This window comes from Dermacentor variabilis, chromosome 4 (assembly GCF_050947875.1).
Source record: "Dermacentor variabilis isolate Ectoservices chromosome 4, ASM5094787v1, whole genome shotgun sequence".
Lineage (NCBI taxonomy): Eukaryota > Metazoa > Arthropoda > Arachnida > Ixodida > Ixodidae > Dermacentor > Dermacentor variabilis.
In genome coordinates, this window is record NC_134571.1 from 230,654,725 (window position 1) to 230,679,531 (window position 24,807).

Consider the following 24,807-nt stretch of genomic DNA (forward strand, 5'->3'; position numbering starts at 1 on the left):
GGCGACTGTGATGTGCCGTCGTGACGATTCAATCTTTTTTTCTCTTCTAAATTCTTGGACAGTTCAATATTATTGTTCAAGTCGTGTCGCACTGTATGTTTATCGGTATTTTCAGCGTGCGATTTCCCTCTGCTTCATTTTCGTAAGCCATTGCATTTTTTCTTAACACAAAAATGACCATATGCCATCCCTTTTTTAATGTGCGTCTTAACGCTCCCTTTCCGTTCCAGTGAACTTGCCAGTATCTAGCATCAATAGGTTCATAGACAAAATCATCATGACATCAGCCGGGCAATGGGCGCGGGCAAGCATCTCGGTATGCGTTTTCTGCTACTCACCGAACATCACAGTCCCAGCGCTGTAGCAGAAATCTTCCTTGCGTCTGTGCTTGCTGCATACGGGAGTTGTAGACGATGGCTGTCTGCCAGTTCAAAGTTTCGCGAATGAAGCTTCACACAGCTCCTTGTCCTGAGGCTAAGTGTGAATAAAGCTGGCACCGGGCTCCGTTGCATACATCCAGCACTGTAGCACCAAGCAGTAGCCTACCATGCTGCACGCCTCCAAAGGCAGCCACCCAACCTACTACAGTACTTTCAAATGTTGTCAAGGAGACACCCAAGGCGGTAAAAAGCCTCACCACTTAATCAGAACTGCAATGCAGGTGGGACTTTAAACGTTCATTTTCAGCTTGCTTCGGTGCTTCCGAAGCAGCCGACGCGGCCGCTGTGTCCGCGTCATCCCTCATGCCACGTCACGCCGACGATGGCGCCAGCTGTTCCAGTGGTGGAGCTCGCCCCCAAGACAGGATAAGATTGTGCTCGGCACCTGACGCGTTGGCACCTACGTGAGACAGAGTGCACTGGAGAAATGCTGCTGCTGTAATGAAGCAGACGCACCCCTGTGTATGTGCCGTCTCAAGACGAAGACGAAGGGCCATGCCGTGATCACGAGCGAGCCCCGTGCTACGGACAGCCCTTGCAGTGCCTTGATTTACCTAGCGTTCCGCAACGTTGTGAACGACAAGAAACCTCGTAGCATTCGGTGGAGGTTGCTGAGATCCTTCGCCTAGTCCTGGAGCTCCACACTCGAACCTTGCCAACAAGGTCACCCTGCACTATGCCTGACCCCGCCACCTCGTTGCCTGCACCACCGGCTGCCACTGTCATCTGCGCCGGTGTCCCCCGTCAATGCAACCCACACATTTTCAGTGGGACCGCCGAACACGACGTAGAAGACTAGCTGTCATCGTACGAACGTGTAAGTGCCAATAACAAATGGGATGACCAGTCTAAGCTGACGTACGTGCCTTTCTGCCTAGCCGACCTAGCCAAACTTTGGTTCTTCAACCACGAATCAGACTTTACAAGCTGGTCCCCATTTAAGACTTTTTGCTGAAGTGTTCGATCACTCAGCTGCGCGTAAGCTACGTGCTGAATAGCGTCTACGCCAGCACGCACAGCAGCCTGGAGAGACATTCCCCAGCTACATCGAGGATGTTCTCGATTTGTGCAAGCGGGTAAATCCCAGCAAGTCAGAGGATGACAAGATCAAACACATCCTCAAGGGCATCGAGGATGGCGCATTCCAGATGTTGCTGGCCAAAAGCCCAACCAGCGTATCAGTCCTCATTAACCTCTGCCAGAGCTTTGACGAGCTGCGCCGGCAACGTTCCATCGTCCGCCAGAACATTCAGCTCGCCGATTCCGTCTCGAGCATCGTGGTTTCTACCGAAATAACCAACTCGACCCTCTCGCAGCATATTAAAGATTTTATTCGTGAAGAGGTGGCCAAGCAGCTCTCGCTGCTGCCTCACAGCGACGCACGTACGGAAACTTTGCCTTCAACGCTGCAGCAAGCCATCCGAACTCAAATACCCAAAGCACTTCCTGCAGTTCCTACAATACCCTCACCAAATCCTATGAGTGTGCTGCCGGCCCATACCAACTTTGCCACTCACCCTATGTCGCTGCCGCTCAGTTATGCAGCCGTGGTTGCACGGCCACCTGCGCGGACAGTTTGCTGTTCATCGCACATGCCTCCCCCCGGCTTCATTTCCAGTTGCCTGACCGTTACCATAATTTTTTCGTCCCACCGAGACGTGGCGCACTTAAGACAACCGGCCTGTCTGCTTCACCTGCGGCATTGCTGGCCATATGGCGCACTTCTGTCGCCACCGCGCCCCAAGTGCGCATACCAGCTTTGACACGCCCAGCTATGCATCACAATACGCCGCCACGCCTCCATTTTCACCGCCTCGTCTCGACACTGATCGCCGGTCGGAAACTCGGCGTTCCCCTTCTCCTCGTCGGCGTTCAATATCGCCCCTGCATCGTCGAGTTCCCACTGAAGAGGGAAACTGACCGCTGCAGTTCCTGAGTCAAGAACTGCAAATACATCGACGTTCTCAAGACCTCAATCTTTGCCGCAAAATGTTATTACTGTTTTTGTAGGAGGAGTACCCGCAGTGGCACTGGTCGATACCGGAGCTGCCGTTTCCGTCATTCACGAGAGCCTTTGCCGCAACCTATGAAAATGACTACAGCTTGCTCTGGCCTGGTGCTCGCCACTGCCAGCGCGCAGTGAATTCACCTTTCAGCTGTATGCATGGCCCGTGTCGTCATCAACGACGTTCTGTACATAATCGAGTGTTTCGTGCTACCATCGTGCTCTCACGACCTCATCCTTGGTTGGGATTTCCTGTGTCATGCTGTCATTGACTGTTCACGTGCAGAAGTGTCGCTTTTACCACTGTGTGAATCACTGCCGACCAGTTCTCCTCACCTTGCCGACAAACTCACTGTGGACGCCGACACCACCATACCTCCTGAGTCGTCGATGGCTGTTGTCTTGTCGTCTGATGCCGCATCTGGCGCCACTGTAGTGTTCACGCCGCCCAATGTGTTTGCTCAACGCAAGGGCATTGTTCTTCCGTTTGCCGTGCTTACTGTAACATCTGGGTCAACCGTGATGCTGGTCACCAACTACTGCCAGTACCCGATCAGCCTACTGCGTGGAGAGACCGTAGGATACTTCCAGGCGGTCGACTACGTCGACAACCTCGATGTTCCTACCGACTCCCTCCGTCATGTTGACGCCATCGCTTCGGCCTCCGGCTCATCACCTTCACTGTGTTTTGACAACGCCATCGACCCTGCTCTTTCCCCACCTCATCGCCGCCAACTTCTCGCTCTCCTTCACAAGTTTGTCTCTTCTTTCGACTGTCATCAGATGTCACTAGACCGTGCCACCGATGTTTCTCACACCATCGAAACCGGTTCCCACTCCCCATTGAGACAGCGCCCGTATCGTGTCTGCGCCGAAGAGCGCCGAATAATCACGGAGCAAGTGGACGACATGCTCAAATGTAGAGTCATCTGTCCCTCTCAAGAGTCCTTGGTCTTCACCTGTCGTATTGGTGAGAAAAAAAGATGGCTCCATTCACTTTTGTGTCAACTACAGACACCTAAACAAGATAATGAGAAAAGACGTTTATCCACTCCCTCGAATCGATGACGCTCTCGACTGTCTACAAGGCGCAGAATACTTCAGTTCCTTGGATCTGCGCTCAGGGTACTGGCAAGTTCCAATGGCCGAGCCTGACCGTCCGAAAACCACATTCGTTACACCCGATGGCCTCTACGAGTTTAACGTCATGCCCTTCGGGTTGTGCAATGCGCCTGCTACTTTTGAGCGTATGATCGACACCACCCTTCGCGGCCGTAAATGGAAGACCTGTTTATGTTACATAGACGATATTGTCGTCTTCTCAACCGATTTTCCGACACACATCGCTCGCCAGCATGACATTCTGACCTGTCTCGCATCTGCCGGCCTACAGCTTAACCTCAAGAAGTGCCGTTTTGCTGCAAGCAAGCTAACCATATTGGGTCACGTTATCTCAAAAGACGGCGTCCTCCCGGACCCAGTCAAGCTCCGCGCCGTTGCAGACTTCCCAACGCCCACGTCCATCAAAACCCTCATAAGTTTTATTGGCTTATGTTCCTATTTTCGTCGCTTCGTACGCAATTTCGCATCCATCATGGCGCCTTTGACAAGTTTACTTTCCGCCAGTAACGGTATAGCAGCGTGGTCACCTGAATGTGATGCAGCGTTTCAGCAGTTGCGCCACTTTTTGACATCACCACCAATTCTTCGCCACTACTACTCTGATGCTCCCACGGAAGTCCATACTGATGCTAGCGGAGTTGGCCTTGGCGTGGTCTTAGCACAACCGAAAGCTGGCTATGATGAATACGTCGTCGCTTATGCGAGCTGTACTCTAAAGAAAGCAGAATTAAATTACTGTCACAGAAAAGGAGTGCCTAGCGATCATCTGCGCACTAAGCAAGTTTCGCCCATACCTTTACGGCCGTTCTTTCGCCGTTGTTACTGACCACCATGCCCTTTGTTGGCTTTCTTCTTTGAAAGACCTGTCTGGACGCTTGGGACGTTGGGCGCTTCGCTTGCAAGAGTACGACATCCGCGTCATGTACCGCTCCGGTCGCAAGCACTCCGACGCTGATGCGCTCTCTCGCTCCCCACTGACGCCTGATTTGGCGTCGTTGTCAGCTTCCTCGTCCACCCTGTCACCGTTCACCATCACTGACAAGCTCACAGAGCAGCGCAAGGACCCAACCCTTGCAATGTTACTTGACTGCCTTGCCGCTCCGTCTGATGTTCCTTCGACACGAGCACTGTGTCGCCAAGCAACCCACTTTTCTGTGCGAGAGAACATTCTATATTGCCACAACTAAATGCCCGACTAACGCAAATGGCTCCTCGCTATACCTCGTCATATGCGCTCTGACGTATGCGCATCTTTTCACGCTGATCCTCAAAGCGCTCAGGCCGGCGTCCTCAAAACTTACACAAGGTTGCGTCAGCGCTATTATTGGAGAAGCATGTACAACTTTGTGCAAAAGTAGATTCAGCCTTGCACTACATGCCAACAAGGCAAGACACCTACTCAGCGTTTCACAGGACCGTTGCAGCCGCTACCATGCCCGTCTCGTCCGCTCGACTGCGTCGGCATCGACCTCTACGGCCTGTTTCCATGCAGCGGGTGGGGAAATCGGTGGATTATTGTTGGCGTAGATCACCTTACTAGCTACGCTCAGAGAGCAGCTCTGCTAGCAGCGACCGCCCGTGACGTTGGTTTTTTCATCCTTCGAAATTTTGTTCTACGCCACGGTGCTCCCTGAGAATTACTGAGTGATAGAGGCTGTGTCTTCCTATCGGAGGGCATCCAAGCCCTCCTCGCTGAGTGCAGGATAATGCATCGCAAATTGACCGCCTACCATCCCCAAACCAACGGTCTGACCGAGCACTTTAATCGCAAACTTGGCGACATGTTGCAGACGTATATTTCATCCGACCACTTCAACTGGGACACCGTACTCCCCTTTGTTACATTCGTGCACAACACCGCGGCGCAAGCGCCCACCGGCTTTTCCCCCTTTTCTCTTGTGTATGGCTGTGAACCTTCATGCCCTTTGGACACCATACTACTGTACCAACCTGGTGCTACAGAGTATACTCCGCTTTCCGAAGTAGCCAAATATGCTGAAGATTGCCATCAGCTGGCACGTGCCAGCTGCACGTGCCAGCACGTGCAGTGCTTTGATTTACCTAGCGTTCCACAACGTTGTGAACGACAATAAACCTCGTCCCACTGCCCTGTTGCTCTGCATCTGGTGCCAAGTTACGCAAAATCTCGCAGAAGTGATCGTACCTTTGAAAGCAATTGACCAAGAATATTGCTCCCCAGCAGTGCTGCCACTGCTGATCGACACATGCGGAGCACCTTGCACTGTTGGCAATGCAGTTCTACAGCCACCGACCGATAAATCGGACACCGATAATCCGGACCCCTTCGCAGCACCACCAATGACCCCATATATTTAATGTGTAAAGACGACCAATGTTCCAGACAGCCGCCAGCTCTATATTCGATTATCCGCACTCCGTCCGTGGCTGTAGCGTACGCCAACTCTGCCACCATTATCTCCACTGGTAACCTCGACGAGTCATCAAATATGGCCTCAGTGATTGCATGCTAGATGGTAATCTTCGAAGCCTTGCCTTGGTCGCCGCTCTACGCCTCCAAGATTTAACTGCAACTGCCAATCTTGGAGGCTTTGCCTGAATTGTGAGATCACATCAACATCATGATCATCACATCCCTTTTTGGCACTCCCTGCGCAGGGCCCGCTGTCGCCATCCTGTTTGTTGAGCTTGCCTTGTGCACAGCATTCTGTTTAGTTTGCGTTCCAGACAGTGCTCTACTGGCTCCAACAACTCTTTCTTGTGAAGTCGTGGCCCCGCAGACCAACTCGAAATGAGTCTCAGGTCACAGTCCAAATGAGTCCCACGCCGCAACTGAAGAGGCTGAACTGCCGCCTACCACAAAGAGCTAAAATGCGGACATCATTGATGACCTGCTGGGCTGCGGTGTGCCGATTCCTGCCACTGTTAGATGTGTAGACTTTGCAGACGTCAACAGCGCAATTTCGGCGTGTGCCGAACTGAACAATGACGAAATAATTGAGCAAATTCTCCTAACGTCAAACAATGACTCTGACTCGGGATGATGATGTGCCGTGTGCTCTGGAACCTTCCACATGAGGATCTGACTCAAACCTTTGCAGTCCTTGCATCGGCGTACATCAAAACTCACAACTGGCAGAAATACAGGCAGACTTGGTTGCACGTAAGCAGAAGTGCGTGCAGCAACGCATCGACCACTCGTTCCATGCACAGGTGCCTTAAACCATAAATAAAGTTATATTTTTTGGATACATTCATTTTTTCGGACATTTGATAGTTCGGACTTCTTCACGTACCCCGTGGAGTCCGAATTATCAGTCGTTGACTGTTTATCCTCACAAACTTAAGTAGGCTAACGAAATTTTAACAGTAAAGTTTATAGGGGCATTACTCAAGTTTGCACATGCGCACCTGACCTTTCTCTGGATCGCACCACGCCGGCAGAGCGGCAGTCTTTCGCAGCAGCCCTAACAGTCAGAGCTGTGACCTCTAACCTGTGGTTCTCAGTGAGTTGCGACCATGGCAGGTTCAGGCCACAGGGATGGGGCAAGTCTCGAACTTAAGGTCCTTATTCACCTTATAGTAACAATATCAACAGAGCAAAAACAATAACCACAAATACAAAACCACAGCAGCGGAGCGTTCCGCACGTCTGAGGCAAACAAAAAAGCGCAATGTTGCAAACCACAAAAGACATTGACAAGGGTTCAGCTCACCCAGAGTGGATCCGTGCTTGGGCCCTGGAGCAGTGAGTCGCTCACAAAGGCCGAGCGCTGCAGGGGGACAGTGTGCGGCGGTCTCAGCGGCTGAATTGAGATGCAGCCAGTCACAAGTTCCTCAACCAAATGACAAAGACGCATTGGGAGAATAGCGATTCTCCCTGAGTGGCGGAGAGGGAGTCTCCCTGGTTCCAAGAAAGGAGAAAGGAGGGAACAGGGTGCCTTGGCTGCGGCGTCGCGGCCAGGCGCGAAGAGCAATGGGAGCGGCAAACGTGTCCTCTACCCCTACTTGGCGCAAATGCCATTTCTCCACTGCTCCCCCGAGCTCTACCATTTTGGTGTTGTTTTGCTTGTGCATTCTTGTGCATTTTTCGCAGCCGCATACGGCAGCAGCCACAGCGCAGCATCGGCGTAAATTGCTCATAATTGGAGGGCTCGCGAGAGCTTTCAAGTTTCTAGCGACAGAGACGCAAAGCTGAGATTGAGAGAAGCACGCGCCTCTTCAAGGACGCGGGGAAGCCCATGACTCCTATTGGCTGCTACGTGCGATGACGTAGTGGTCTCCTGCATAATGCGTCCGGCCGTCGTCTGCTTCGGCTCCTCCATCGCCGGCACCCTTTGTGTGTTCCACTTGCCATCATCTACCTTTGCAGCCATTCGCATATCCTCCAAGTTTCTACCGTCTTTACAAGACCATTGTTGCGTTTAGCCTGCCGATTGTTTTGCAGTCGGCCACGATGCGCCAAAAGAAACTCAAGGCGCTACACGTGTTCGGTGCAAGGAAGCATTCTATGAAGCTGGCCTGCATGGCGAAGCTCGCCGCTCGCTTGCGCGCCGACAATGATCGCACCGATGGTTCCTGTGGGGCAGCTTCTGCTTCATCTACACAAGAGTGGGTTGCGTCCACGCTTCTAGCAACGTGACTCCTGCTCCACCGGCACAAGAATTTGTCGTGACGAGTGCGCCTGGTGTCTCGTGCTCATCGACAGTGGCTCCCACATCCTCTCTTTCATCTGCCTCGGACAGTGCGATCGTGTCGTCCACTGTGCACTTTAAAACACGTTTCCCGACATGTGAGGAGAAAGAGGCGGCGGATAAAAATGCGCTGCTGTGCAACGAGGACTTCGCGCTATGTCAGCAATGGAGCAAAAATTTCAAGCAATGGAGCGTGATCCTGAAGCTGCCACCACTACAAGTGAAGCCGAGAAATTTCTCCTTGTGCAAATGGATGCCCTAGGCGACCTGCTATCCGGGACTCCGTGCCAGCGGTGCTTTGTGACTGGGATGAAGGTTCAAGGAGGCACCCAACTAGGACTTGCAACAAAGCTTGAGCTGCTATGTTTACATTGTGGAGTAGTTGCAATCTCATGGAGTTCTGCTGGTCAGGATGACTCAATGGCCTTTGACGTGAATATAAGAGCCATTGTGGCAAAAAAACAGATAGGGAAGGGACAAACAGCCCTCAATGACTTTTGGCCAGCGTTGAACATGTCCCATCGTGGCCTGCATCATAAGACTTTTCAGAAGCACTTGAAGAAATACAGGGAACAGCAGACACAGGGCATAGACAAGTTCTATACAGAATCTGCTTCTGCTGTGAAAACCACCTACAAGGACATGGATCTGTATTTCAGCAGGGATATCACAGTAAACTTTGATGGAACATGGCACAAGCGTGGCCACACGTCCCATATTGGACGCCATTGTTTTATCGAAGCAGTGCCTTGGTTGCCAAGTAGGACGAAAGCCTGGAGAGCCAGGCTGCACAAGCTGGCAGGAGGATCATGTGTACCAGAAAAACACTGACTGGGAGGATGGACGTTGAGGCAGCTGTCATTCTTTTCTTACATTCGGAGCCAAAGCACAACCTCCGTTACACAATGCTCGTGTCTGGCGGAGATGGTGCCACTTTTTCTGCCCTTGTGCAAGAAAACGTTTATGGACTGGTCCCCATTTTGCAAGAGGAATGCCTGAACCACGTCCAGAAGAGGATGGGGACTGTACTGCACAACCTTGCGCAGAAAAGTGACAAGGTTTTAGGATGGAAGGGTAGGCTGACAAAAGCCCTCATCGACAAGTTGACCGACTATTATGGCTGGGCCCTACGGAACAATTCCAACGATGTGGCTGCAATGCAGCGTGCAGTGATGGCATCGTACCACCACGTGACATCGACGGACGAAGATCCTCACCACGATTTGTTCCCTGAGGGTGCAGACTCGTGGTATCATCATAACGCCAGCGAAAGTGGTGGGGTGCAACCTCCGAAGCATCGATACAATGTTCCAGGCTATGTTGCAGAAGCACTGCTACCAGTTTATAAGCGCCTCTCACAGGCTTCTCTTCTGCAACGCTGCCTGGGAGCAAAGACGCAGAATGTATAAGAATCATTTTACTCCGTGCTGTGGTCCCTGATGTCCAAAGAGCAGCATGCGTCGCTGATTGCTGTGGAGACGGCACTGCATGAGGCAGTTTTAACATATAATGCTGGCTGCCACAGGGCCACCCAAGCATCTACTTGGCACATCTACTGCTATGATGTGGTTTCTGTCCGTCTAATTCAGGCAGACACACTGCAACCACATGCCTCAGAATGACAAACTGTATGAATCGAGCCTGTTAGAAGAAGGGTACATAACTTATCTATTCTTCTGGCTAACTTTTGCAGCATTATAGATAAAGTTGATTCATCACTGTCAATAGTTCACACGTACTCTGCTGATATCATACTAGGCACAGAAACTTGGCTCCGGGGTGACATACGCAAAAGCGAGCTATTGCTTCCTGATTACTTCTCAATGTTTCGTAAAGATAGAACTTTGTCTAGAGGAGGTGGTGTCTTGATAGCAATTAGGACTGTTTATCAACCTTCTCTTGTACTTATTGATACCCCTCTTGAGCTGCTCTTTGTAAAAACCTGATTTGAAGGCCGCACATGCATTATTGCCGTATATTATCGGCCTCCTGATTTTGTTGACCACATGACTAGTGTGCTTGAATTTATTTCTAATAAATTTTCTCAGTGTGTTTTTTTGCTTGGAGGCGACTTTTGACTACCCCGCTATTAACTGGTCAACGCCATCATCGCCATTAACAGCCGCCCGGCTTGAGGTATCTCGCTTCCTTCAAACATTAAACTTGTTTCACATAATTCAGTTCGTAAAGGAACCAACAAGGGGCAAACGCACCCTCGGTTTAGTCCTAACAAACAATCCAACTAATCCTGTAGTTCATGTCATTGATGAAATTAGTGACCATAAAGTAGTACATTATTTGCATCCACTCCCACTTCCTAATAAGCCAACAAAGCTAAAACGCATACTTAATTACAAAAAGGCAGATTTTGGAAAAATGAATAACATGCTAACCGAGTTTGCAAGCTCCTTTGCAAACAAGTTTATTAATTATGCAGCTAATCACAATTGGATAGTGTTCCTTGACTTCCTTAAGAAAATCAAAAATATGTGCATCTCTGTGATTTCATTCACATTAAGAATAAATGCTCCTTGGTTTACAAAAAAAAGTCAAACATTGCCTGAATAAAAGGAAAAGAGCGTATAATAAGGCCTCGCGAACCAAAACTGATAATGCATGGAAAAAAACAAACTATTAGCTCGTGAATTAGCTTTCTGTCCAGGTTGGTAGTGTCTGTCTGTACAGAAGTGACTAGAGGTGTCTTGTAGTTGTGCCGAGCCCACATATGGTTTTGACCATTGCTTCTGATTGCTTCTGTACATTGATGCTACTGCTTTGCGGAGATGTTGAGCAAAACCCTGGTCCCGGACCCTCTGTGCCAGAACTGCTTAAGCAACTTGATGAAGGTCAGCAAGCTATACGTAGTGACCTGGCCAATGTTATTACTAGGCTAGAACAGACAGAAAAAACTCTCGCAAACTTTGGCACACGCGTAAGCGAACTAGACAAAAAGGTGAACGAAATATCAAAGACGCAAGAAATTGAGCACCTACATGAAAGCATGGCATTAGTCCAGGAAGCACTGAAATCGCAGAAAGCAAGGTTGGTTGACCAAGAGGATAAAAGTCGAAGGAACAATTTGATTGTGTTTGGCATCAAAAAAGACGAAGATGAGACTGAAGAAACATTGCGTCATAAGGTTATTGACGAAATTTTCCACCATAAACTTGGAATTACCTGTTCTTCAGTAGCGCGTATTCACAGGTTAGGTCGCCAAGCTGCGAATTCACCAGTTATCTTGTATATTCAGGATTAATTTGAAAAACAAGACGTTTGGCGAAACATAGGAAAGCTAAAGGGAACCGGCGTGTCTATCCAAAACGACAATTCTGCTGAAACAGTCAAAAAGCGTAAATTACTTTGGCATAGTGCAAAAAATGAAAGCAATAGTGGCAAGAAGGTTTCCCTTATTCACGACAAACTGCAAATCGATAACACTTACTACGTGTGGGATGATGTATCAAGTACACGGGCGCCAGCACCTATCAGCATAGGTGATAGTTCTGAAAGATAGGCGTTGCAGGACCAAGCACAAGAACTACGGATATTGTCTCTAAATGCCAGAAGTATTAAGAATAAAACTAACGCCCTTGAACTACTACTCCTTTCCTATGACCCGCACATTCTTGTTCTTTCAGAAACATGGCTACATGATCAAATAAGTAATGATGCAAATATTCCCCCTGGCTATCATATTTTTAGAAGGGATCGTGGTTCAAGGGGTGGGGGTGTCGCAGTTATTTTGAAGTCGTTTTTCCAGGTCACTGTTCTTGACCAAATTACAGAGCACGAAAGCCTGTTTTTAAATGTGTCATGTTGGGGCTTGACCTTCTTATTATGTGCGGTATATCGTGCTCGTGATTCCCCATTAACATTCCTTGAAAGCTTATATGATCACTTGTTAACCAAGCGTGAAAGCAATGTGATTATGACGGGGGATTTCAACCTACCAGGCTTGGACTGGAGGAGTTTAGCTTACGAGAGCTGTGCCTCTGGTGATGTAATTATGGACACCATGTTAGCTTTAAACCTTAACCAAATTGTGCGTGACTGTACCCGTAAAAATGCTGTGTTAGATTTGTTCTTTGCCAGTGGATTGTTCTCTAATGGTGAACTCAGAGTTGAGCCTGGTATTTCTGATCACCATTTGCTTTTTTTTTCTTGTCGTACTAATTGCGTTGATAGTACTCGAAATTTGTCTGTTGCCTGCGTCCATGATTTTGACTGCGCTGACGATGCTTCTATTATTGATTATTTGGATGATGTACTGCTGCGTACTAATGAGGGCGATGTACACAGCTTATGGGAACGCCTCAAGGAAGGCATATTATTTTCTATCACAAATTTTGTACCTCAACGGAGAGTGAGAAATAAGCGTCGAAACCCTTGGGTGAGTCGTGATATTATTCATTTGAAGCGGAGACTTCAACGTCTTAGGCGACATCATTCTACATCTCCTCAGTATTTGCAGAATTTAAAACATGAATTAGAACAGGAACTGTCCACTTCGAAAACCCATTATTTTAGGGTTACTCTTCCTTCATTCATAATAACAGATCCCTGCAAGTTTTGGAATTACCTTGGCCATCAAAAAGAGGTCATAAAAGAAATTAAAAGTGATGATGGGAGCCTCGTTACCAACGGGAAGGAAATAGCTCAGCTCTTAAATGGATACTTTCAAACTGTTTTTGGGGGCCTTTCAGATATGGTGTTTGATGCACCGAAACGATCCATCGATCCTAGCGAGGTTCCTGTCATTACCACAGAAGGGGTTTTGTCGTTGCTTCGTAAAATAAATATTCGGAAAGGTCATGGTCTTGACAGCATTCCAAATGCTTTTTTAAAGCGTTATGCCAACCAGATCTCAGAGCATCTTGCTAAAATTTTGCACTTTATCTCTGCAAACCAGTGAGTTGCCTAAGGATTGGAGGAAGGCTCGCGTTGTACCGATCAATAAAAAAGGGGATAAGCTACTCGTGACTAATTACTAACCGGTATCAATTATTTCTACATCCTGCAAACTCCTAGAGCACATCGTGGCCCACTTTATAAATGACTTTTTAAAGGAAAAAGACATCCTATCACCTTTTCAGCATGGTTTCAGGAAGGGCATGTCAACCACTACTCAACTAATTACGACGGTTCATGACTTTCTCAGCGTACTGGATAACTCGGGACAGATCGATGTTCTTTTTCTTGATATGGCGAAAGCTTTTGACAAGGTACCGCATTCAAAGCTTCTTTATAAATTGCAGTTGATTGGTCTTCCGCTGTATCTTGTAGAATGGGTCAGAGCATGCTTAAGTGGTAGAGCGCAGTCTGTTGATGTGAATGGCACCCTTTCTGAATCACTTGCTGTTACTTCCGGTGTTCCGCAAGGTAGTGTGTTGGGACCTTTGCTGTTTTTAATATATATAAATGATTTATTAAATGTAATTCCGCGGTCAGTGTCAGTAAAATTGTTCGCAGATGACTGCGTTGTATATAAAGAAATAACATCAATAGAAGACCATAAATTGCTCCAAGAATCTTTGCTTAAAATATGTCACTGGTGTGAAGAATGGAACATGGATTTAAACATTGATAAAAGTGTACTTCTCCGAGTTACGCGAAAAAGAAATATTAGCTGTTACCAATATTGCCTCCACAACAGTCACATTAGCGAGGTCTCACAATATAAATACCTAGGAATAACTCTTAACAACCGATCACCCTGGGGCACTCATATTTCTGAGATCTGTTCAACTGCATTCTTGAAGCTCTGTTTCTTGAAGGTTGTTCCATGAGTGATTCGGAATTGACTGTACCTAGTCGCGCAGTTTATAGCCATGGCAAACCGTGGCTCTTATCGCACGCTCGACCTGGCAACGAAAGTCGAGGTTTTGAAGGAAGTTGAGAAGGGAGGTGCCGCCAAACAAGACATAGCGCGGAAGTACGGGATCAAGCCGAACGCGTGCTCTCTAACTACATCAAGAACAACCGCACAATAATGGATGCATTTGAGAACGACAAGTTCAAGACTTCTCGGAAGCGAATGCGCACCGGCGCTTACCCAGAGTTGGAGAAGGCTCTGCTGGTTTGGATTAGGGAGGCCAGGAGCAACAAACTTCCTCTCAACGGAGACATCGTTGCGATGAAAGCCCGAACGCTTGCAGCAATGTTGGGGATCGATGACTTCGTTTCGTCAGATGGATGGCTGACGCGCTTTAAAGATCGCCATGACCTGGTTTTCAAGAGCGTGTGTGGTGAAAAGGCGTCCGTTAACCAAGAAACATGCGCCACGTGGAAGGACGGAAAGCTGCGTGAATATTTCGCCGAATACAGACCGGAAGACATCTTCAACGCAGATGAGACTGCACTCTTCTATCGGCTTCTACCAGAGAAGACCCTGACATTCAAGGACGACGACTGTGCTGGGGGCAAACGCAGCAAGGAGAGAGTGTCGGTGCTGATCACGGCAAACATGACTGGCACGGAACGATGTCGGTTACTTGTGATCGGGAAAGCCGCGAAGCCGAGATGTTTCAAAGGCGTAAAGACGCTGCCTGTGGACTATGAGGCGAACAAAAAAGCGTGGATGACGGCCGAAATCTTCAAGAGCTGGATAAGCAAATTGGATTGCAAGTTTGCTGCTTCGAACCGCAAGGTGCTGTTCCTTGTCGATCACTGCAGTGCTCACGTGAATGTGCCAGCCTTGAGTGCAATACGCCTCGCATTTTTGCCTGCAAACACAACGGCTGTTTTGCAGCCAATGGACCAAGGCATCATCAAGAATGTTAAAGTCCTGTACAGGCGGCACCTTCTCGAGCGCATGATTTTGTGTATGTATAGCTCCACAAAGTACGAGGTGAGCCTGCTTAGTGCCATCCACATGTTGGCGCAAGCATGGGATCGTGCGAGCAAGAAACAATCGCAAACTGCTTCAGGGCTTGCGGTTTTGTGGCAGCTTCTTCGGAGGACGCCTCTGAAATTTCAGCGGAGGAAGCGTCAACAAGCGAGCTTGACGGCACTGATTTTGGTGATGCTCTCGGGGACGTCAATTTTGAAGATTACGTCGCCGTAGACAAGGCGGTCGAAACAAGCGGTGCGCTGACGGATAGCGAAATTGTAGATTTATTCGGCCCCAGGAAGCGACCCAGGAAAGCGACGATGACGTTGAAGGCGAGCCGCAACCTAAGGCTGCCGATGTAGCTGCGGGCCTTGCTCTTGCAGAGCGCTTCTTTGCCGCTGAAGGTAACGCGGAAGAAGCGTTCCGCCACATCTACAGCCTGCAGAACTTGCTTTTAGCAAGGCGATTCGGCAAGAAGAAGCAAAGCAAGATGACCGACTATTTTTCTTAGAGAAAATACTCGATTTCGCCTCAAATATAGTGCTGTTTTTTGTGTTTTGTGCTTAATTGGAAGTTCGTTTAATTCGAAGTTTTTTGCGGTCCCTGTGAACTTCGTATTAACGGGAGTCGACTGTACAGAAGGTCAGACTCCCCAACACAACTTATGTAGGACAATTATATCCTGTTGCTTAGTACATGTAGAAAACTGAGCCACATTTCTTTCCTTCATAAAATTTTGGCAGGAAAGCTTAGCATTGCTCCCCCCTCATTCCTCAGGCACTCCACTACTCGAAGGACCCGACATTATAGCGAACACGCATTACAGCCTATATTTGCTAAAACAAACTCATTTAAGCGCAGTTTTTTTCCTCAAACAATAGCTGATTGGAACGCGCTTCTTGAATCGATTTTTCGCTCTCCTGACGTGGAACAGGCCCTTCAAACTTTATTTCTTCAGTAGAAAGTAGGCAATTTCAATGTTCATTGCTTTAGTTTCTGCTCTGTCATTTTTTAATTTTTGATTCTCTTGTATGTTACATGCAATGTAATCTTTTTTCTTTTTTTTTGCATATGCGTGCTGTTATGATTTGTGTTTTCATGCCCCTCCTGCTTGGGCCAATCTGGCCTGCGGTATTGTGAAATAAATAAATAAATAAAAATCCCAAAGAACAATTGAAGAATCTAAGGATCATTATTTCAATTATACCCTGACCACTTGGTTAAAGTCTAATCCAAAAAAGTTTTGGTGTGTAATTAACCCTAAACAGTAGTAACCCTAAAGGACGCAGATGGCTGCATGGTGCCCCATAAAGCATGTGGTGACCTCTTCAACAATACTTTCAGTCAAGCTTTTACCGACGAACCACTACTCGACCAGTTTTGATCCGTCTCTCTTTCTATGATAACTCACCCAAGCGAGCCCATCACCGTTACTGCAGCAGGTGTGTCACAGGCTATTGACAAGCTCCCACTTAGCTCCAGTCTTGGACCAGATAGTATCAGCTCAAAACATCTAAAACTAACCTCCCACGTATCACCGTTTTTACTGTGTTTAATTTTCCAACAATCACTGGATACCGGCTGTGTTCCAGATGATTGGAAATCTGGCCATATCATACCCGTATTTATATCTGGTGAGCCCTCATGTCCAAGCAATTACCGTCCGATTTCAAAGACACCAGTTTGTTGTAAACTCCTTGAGCACATAATTTACTCTCACATTGTGGGTCATTTTAATGCAAGTAATCTGTTATTCAAAAATCAGCATGGCATCAGATACGAACAATCTTGCTAAACGCAGTTCTTCGAACTAACCACTGACCTAAATGACTCTTTGCACAATTTGCTTTATACTGACGCAATATTTATTGACTTCTTGGAAGCCTTCGATCGTGTTCCCCATAAACGGCTAATCATGAAAATAAACAGCTTTAAGTTAGATGAAAGAACTACCCAGTGGATTAACGAGTTCTTATCTGGTCGGTCTCAATAAGTAATTATTAATAACAACCAATCTACTTCCTGCCGCATTAGGTCAGGTGTGCCTCAAGGGTCAGTGTTAGGCCTGTTATTATTCCTAATATGTATTAATGACATAGGTACGAATATATCTTCAACAATATGGCTGTTTGCCGATGATTGTGTAATTTATAGACAGATAACCACCCCTGATGATGTTGTCATATTACAAAAAGATTTAACCACATTAGCCGAGTGGTGTAGCATCTGGAAGATGAAAATTAATGCAGATAAGACTAAGGTCATGACATTTTCTTCCAAGCTAAGCTTTCCGCCCAACGTGAACACTCTATGCAATTGCATACTCAAACGAACCTCTTCTTTTAAATACCTGGGCGTTATTCTTATGTCTGATTTAAGCTGAGCCATGCATGTTGAGCATATTACTAACAAGGCACTCAAAAAACTTGGCTTTTTAAAGTGCCGTCTGTACTTTGCAAACAGTGACACAAGACTTTGTGCATACATTTCCCTTATCAGAGCAACCCTCGATTACACCTCAATTATTTGGAACCCTCACACATCTAACCTTTCTGATTGCACAGAATCAATTCAAAATAAGGTTGCCCGCTTTATTTTGCACTCTTACTCTCCATACCAAAGTGTGTCGACGTTAAAGCAGACCCTTAATCTTCCAGATCTTGGCACACAATGGAAATATTTCCGTCTGTATATTTTTTACTCCCTTTGATATTGCGGTTCATCTTTTTTTCATCTGCTCCCACCTTACCCGCCCATTATCTGTCCACCTGCAATGACCATGTATTCAAAGTGTCTCCCATAATTGCTAGGACCAAAAAAAAGTGCTTGATTGTTGTCTTCAGTCATTTTTATTGCCTTGACATATCATGTGTGAATTGTATCCTCCCCATGTAATGCCTTTCGGGGCCTTTAGGGTACTCTAAATAAATAAATAAATAAATAAATAAATAAATAAATAAAAGAGCTAAGTTCATCAGTGGGGGCTAACACCTCGCCACCTGGCAATTCAACGGGCACCCGAGAAAGATTTTCTGCGCTTGAGAAAGGCCAAGAAATGATCACAAGAGAAGGTGGAAGGGTGGCAAAAGAAGAGAGTGCCTAAGGACATCTCCAGTTATGCAGCAGGGCCATTTTAGACCAATATACATGCTCAAAACTTTCAAAGCTCATTTTCTCAAAATTACTTTTTTGGCTGGTGAGGCTGCTTATTCCAACCGCTCATCAGATTTCCAGTTTTATATTTAATTGTGTATCTGAATAAATTCCTGAGGGGAAGAAGAGCGAATCTTTTTTAAATATATCGTGTCTGTAATTTGTGATATTTAACTAAAATTTGATTGATAAAATCTTAATCACCAACACTAAATTCAGCGGTCTGCTAAAACTTATCAACAAGGAAATTTAAAAAAAGGCTCTGTCTTGCCCTGAGGTATCCATCTGGGAATCTGGGAACCTTTTGAAAATTCTCCAGGCCTGGAATGAGAAAACCATGTGCACCATTCTGACATATTACTGTAACTTGAGAACCAGTGAAGATAACTGCATAACGTTTTGCAGTTCTACCAATGCCTTTGCCGTGAGTCTATCCTGAAAATGTCATTAAGATATCTCAATAAACAATAAAGTTGGTATCTGAGGGTAGTCTCCCGCCTTAAACTTCATGATAACTCCTTGGTCGAGGGGTTGCACAACGGCAGTGCAGTTTGGTGGCAAGAAGCATAGCTCGATGTTTTTGAGCACAGTGGCAGCGTGGTGGACTGCGCAGTTGTTCGGTACGAGGCATCTATTCCGGTTCAGCTTGCCCAGCCGCTCGTCCCACTCCCATGGCCATTGTGCGAAAATTTCTCTCGTCATCCAAGCCTTACGGTTGGACAAATAACTCACTTGGAGCTTAAGTTCGCCTTTGAAGCATCGTGGTAACGCACTTTTGCCCACCACGAGGGCCGGCACCTTTTCCAAGTCATCCATGCTGGCACAAAGCAACACGGTTACGCGGACCTTGCTCTGCTTACTGCCCTGGCAGCGTTCGCCTTTGATGGCCAAGGTTTTTGCAGCAGCACCTGGTAGAACAGGGCTGTCTCATCCACGTTGAACAAATCCATGGCACTGTGCTTTTCCAGCAGCTGTCCAACGTTTGTCTCCACGCACGCCACTGCAGCTTCGCGCATCCCCGCTGACAGCCCTGCCGACGATGTCGTGGCGTGCTCCTTGAAACGCTGCAGCCAGCCGACACTCGCCACAAAATCGTCGTGCCCCATGATGTATGCGAAGTCCCTCACCTTGCGCTGCAACAGTGCTCTACTTACAGGAGTGTCGCTTGCTCTTGAGTCCAAAAACCACTTAAAGACCGCCTTCGAACAGCTTCGAAAGCGGGCACTTGCAGCTTCTTTCTTTCGCCTTTTACGCCACGTGCAACAACACTGCTGACAGCTTCTTTGCTGCTCAAAATTGTGGACAGCGTGCTCAACACTATGCCTTCACGCTGGACTCGACGGCTTTCAGCATAGCCACCTTGTAATCCATTGATATTGTTTTGCGCTTCCATTTGCCATTGTCAATCTCTTTTCTGGCGGCGGGAACTCGCACGAACAAACCGATAGAAACAGTGATATTGTTGATGAACAAGAAGGTAACAAACCACAGTTGGCGCTGCCCCACGCACTTAGCGGAAGAGCGGGCGGGCCAACCAATGCTACGGGAAAGGGGAGGCCAGGAGATGCGCATGGTAGACGCGAACGTCGCGCGCTATAGACATTGACCTGACAGGTAATAAAATGATAAGTACCGTAAAAACCCGCGTATAATACGAACCCGAATATAATACGAGGTGAAATTTCTGGGACGAGAAATGGAAAAAAAAAGTTTTACCCGCGTATACTACGAGTGAGAGAAACTCGGGGAAAACATTTATTTAAATCGGACTCAGCACTTCATTCACTGTCGTACTCCGCTGCGCTTTCATCGGACAATTCCTTGTCTGACATATCCTCCCAGAGGTACTCGTCCTCGGTGCCATCGAGCGCGTTCAAGATCCCGCACTTCTTGAAAGCGCGACGCACAAGGTCTTCTGGGATGCTCGCCCATGCGTCCACGATCCACTTGCACAGCGTGGCTGGCGATGCCCGCTTCAGCCGCCCAGTCGGCGTCACTGCAGGTTCACCTGACCGCATCCACACTGCGTAGCACCGCTTCACCGCGTCCTTGAAAGGCTTGTTGACGCAAACATCTAGAGGCTGCAGCTGAGACATCATCCCACCCGCGATAACGACGAGTTCAGTATTACAATCACGCCACAGCTTCTTCACCGAGTCGGCCAAATGGCCACGAAATGCGTCCAGCACGAGGATGGACGGGAACGACAACAGTGCACCGGGCCGCCTACACCAGACGGACTTTATCCAGTCGAGCACAAGACTCTCATTCATCCACCCTTTCTCATGGCATTTAACAATGACATTTTTCGGCAGCTCACCTTTCGGCATTGTCTTGCGCTTGAAGACGACATAGGACGGGAGCTTGCGGCCGTCTGCCGTGCATGACAACATGACGGTAACATGCGTCTTCTCGTTCCCAGTGGACCGGACACAAACTTGTTTCGAGCCCTTTTCGTGCACGGTGAGGGGCGATGGCATGTCCAGATAAACTGGTGTTTGGTCAGCATTGCCGATTTGCCCTAGCTGAAAGTGCTTCAACTTGCGCAACGAAATAACGTGGCGCTGGAAAGCCACCAGTAACTCTTCAAACGATTCCGGCAGCTTTCGCGAAATCTAAGTTCCACGACGCAATGAAAATCCTGCACGGCACATATACCGATAAATCCAATGCTTGCTTGCTTTGAAGATGGAGCTTGTTAGGCCTTTTTCTCTCGCAAGCTCCCTAGCTTTTGCCTGCATGAGCTCCACGCTCACAGCAAGATGCGCGGCTCGCTGTTCTCGGACGAATTCCGTCAGTTTGAGTTCAATTTCCGGGAATGTCCCATTCTTCGGGCCGCGAAAGCTTCTTCGCGTTCCGCTGCATTTAAAAAGTGCTTCTTTTTGCCGTCGCCATCCGCGGATGCTTCCCTTGGTGACGCCAAACTGCCTCCCGGCCGCACTGCTGCAGATTTCCTCTGCCGCTAAAATCACATTTCGCTTGAAAGCTGCCGAGTACTGCTTCCGTGCCCCCGACATCGTGCTCCTTCACTAAAAATGATGCACTTCGCGAAGCACGGTAAACACGTGAACTGCCAAGGTCCGCACTCAACAAAGAAAGAAACGATGCCGTAGCCACGCTGCAATAGCGAAGGCAAGCCGTAGCCAGGCAGCAATAACAAAGCCAAGTCGTAGCCATGCAGATATCACGAAGCCAAGCCGTAGCCACAGAGCAATAACGAAAACAAAGCTTCGAGCCGAACATTTAAATTTTTGTCCGGATCCGCATATAGTACGAGGCGGAAATTTGGGACGCTAATAACAGGAAAAAAACCTCGTACTATACGCGGGTTTTTACGGTAAGCTAGTTTTATTAATAAAGTGAATTTATAAATGGTATCTGTTTTTATGACGTCCAATTCTTTAGCAGGCTTCGAATTATCCCCTATATCAAACTGATAGGCGTTTTTTTGCAAGTATGATATAGCCAGGTTCAACTGTACCAAACTATTTACCGTTTTTACTCACATAAGGAGCCTAATCTTTCTTTTTCTTTTTGGACAATATGCGCAAAGTTTGGGGCTGCATTTGTTATTCAGGATAAAGTTTTGAGCACTTTTCTTTGTGTGTGGCCACCTCTAAAAAAGTCAGTCTGTCTACACATTGATTCAAATGTGTAGACAGCTACACAAAGCAAGGATAGTAGATTTTATTAGCCATACAGTCAAATCCCACGATAACGAAAGCCTTCAACAACGAAATTCTCACTCATGGTTATATTGCGCTCAGGTTTACACAGACGATATTAAGGAAGGACAGGACGTGGATGGACGTAGCGCAAACTACCAACTGTTTAATAGTGTTAAAGAATGCGCTTATATACAAACAGATGTGGCGCGGGGGAGGGGGGGGGGTATAAAAGATATGACAAGTTGGCAAAATGTGATCATAGTTCAGGTCAGGCATACATCGTTCACTTGCGCCCGTTCACCCTGGCAAACTCGACCTCATCTTTGATAAGCGCGATGGACTGAGTGCTACGCATATTTCTTTTTCTTTAGCTATCGCAAGTGCCTCCCATATTTCTCGCTCCGTTTTTGTTTTTATGTGCCAATGACTGTGGTGCTTTCTAGCAGCGGAGAGCATTTGCATTGTTTGCAATGTGCAGCCAAGTTGCTAGGTTGCTGAGCAGTGTGTATGAGCAGAAGGATGGCATCGCTATTGGTTCTTGTATAGCTCCCGTGCTTTCCGACTTATTTTTGAGTGTGGGAGACAGGAAACTTGCCGCCTTGTTTGAAGAAACTAACATAACTACCTGTTTCAGATATGTTGACGGTTATTTGGTGTCCATGAAAGAAGACCAAACTGATCCATTAAGTGTAGAAACTGTCATCAGCATGTTCAAAAAAGCGCATGAAGGTTTAGAGTTCACGTACGAGACTCCTACCGAAGGTCGATTGTAGTACCTTGACATAAACATTATGCTCAGAGGCTCCCACATCTGCTGGTGCTACAGAACTAGAGGAGAAAAAGAAATCCTGAGGTTGACTCATGCCATTCTAAAATCATAAAAAGAGGCATTGCCAAGGTTTGCATCAGTCAAGCAATTGAAAAATCATGTCGCCATGCTGTGAGGGAGAGCATCGATTTGCAAGTAAGCCGCTTAAGAAACAGTGGGTACCCGAATAGCATGGTGGCGCAAATCTGTGAAAACTTGTTGCCCGAAATCAGAACCAACAAGAAAAGGCAGAAAACACAGGAAAAAGAAAAATTGAAAAAACGCGTGGTGTTGCCTTACATACATGGCTTGTCACATAGGATAAAAAAGACAGCCCAACGCCATGATGTTCAAGTTCTGTTCTCCGCCCCACAAAAACTAAAAGGCATGTGCAAGAGGGTGAACGCAGGATCCAAAGAGGCAAACCCTAGTGCTACCGTATTTACACGATTGTATCCTTTTCATATCCTTTTCTTTTTCTTCTCTTTTTTTCTTTGAAAGAAGTCCTATTAGGGTTATTATAATTACACGAAGGTATTTCGCCCTCGCCAGCAGCAGTACTTGAGATAGCTATTTCGGCGGCTAGCTTCCCACGCTATGCGTGCCGCCCCCGCACCTGTTTAAGCCTTTTCCTAGACGCTAGAGCTATACAATATCCGCGCAACCTTGAGCGATCGGAAAGCGCGTTTTCCACCTTGGGCCGGCGGAGAGGGGAGATTTCGTTCCGGCCGCGAAGCTCTCTACATCTCAGTAAGGTGCCTCGCGGTGGTCTCGTGCTGAAGATGCCCTCTCGGTGAGCGCATATTTCCCCCCTCATCTTTTAAGAGATTCAATACATACAAGCATTTGTCTCGCAAACCAGATTTATTTCAAGGGAATTTCCCACGTCTCAATAATTTCTCTCGTCGTATTCGAGTGCTGCTTGCCGTGTTATAGTTTGTTAACGAAGCTTCCCCTCAAGTCTAAATATTGTAAGGCAGTTTTCCTAGTCTCTAAAGCCGCTAGAGTTCACGCTGCTCCTCTGGCGGCCATTTTTCCAAGAAATTATGCCTTCCAACCACTCAGAATCAGCAAAAATCGACTGCCGCGGACAACATCAGTCCCTTTCCACATAAGTATGAGGCTCGGAGCAGGAGCTTTGGCGCTTGAAAGTAACCGTTGGCTTGACGAACCAACCGACTGAGCTACCTTTCCGGGCAACATTGAAGGATCACGAGTTCAAATCACATGTTATGTTCCTTTTTTTTCCTTTTTTTTTTTCTTTTAATGTGTTTTCCTTCCTTTTATCACTGTACGGAAACCCTCCTAAAAAAAAAAAATTATGTATCCTCAATTATGTGTGGCCACACATGTGCAGGTCATAAATAGCAGGTTCTCTAGCCGAGTGCCATCCATGCGGTATAACCGAGCTCAGATTGGTCCACCTTGACTGATCAAATAGGGCACCACTGTAGGATAAATGAGGCGTACAACTCCTGCGGGACCCGCCGTGGTTGCTCAGTGGTCATGGTGTTAGACTGCTGAGCACGAGGTCGCGGGATCGGACCCCGGCCACGGCGGCCGCATTTCGATGGGGGCGAAATGTGAAAACACCCGTGTACTTAGAATTAGGTGCCCGTTAAAGAACCCCAGGTGGTCGAAATTTTCGGAGTCCTCCACTACGGCGTGCATAATCAGAAAGTGGTTTTGTCACGCAAAACACCATAATTCAATTTTTAATTTAACTCCTGCGGGGACGGTAGAGTATCCGTCTCCAGTGCAAGAGGACCGTGATTCAAATCCCGGTGCCGCGCAATTCTCCACCGGGAAATACAAAAAAAAAAAAAACCGTGTGTTGAGAAAATTGCACAAACAGGCCTGGAGTGCGGCCTGATCCCGGTGACCAGAACCGGTAACGCACTCTCTCACCAGAGCAGGATTGGCCACCCTGGTGCAGTACTTGGCCACAACCTCCTATATGAATACAACAATCAAACCCCGGCCCTCAGTCCCCAGCAGCCGCGAAGCAACTGACCACGGCGGCGGTCAGATCTGTAACGCTGCAGAGGGTGCTAAGAATACCTGGCTCCGGACAGGCCGCCATTGGAATCTGAACCTGGCAACGTTTAA

General features: G+C 47.5%; 1 protein-coding gene and 1 pseudogene across 5 annotated transcripts in view; one reads left to right on the forward strand and one right to left on the reverse strand.

Annotated features, from left to right (window-relative positions):
* arr (low-density lipoprotein receptor-related protein 6) overlaps nt 1–24,807 on the reverse strand; it is a 466,849-nt gene that overhangs the window by 120,861 nt on the left and 321,181 nt on the right. The window lies entirely within an intron of this gene.
* Nucleotides 1,589–9,862, forward strand: LOC142577678 (uncharacterized; annotated as a pseudogene).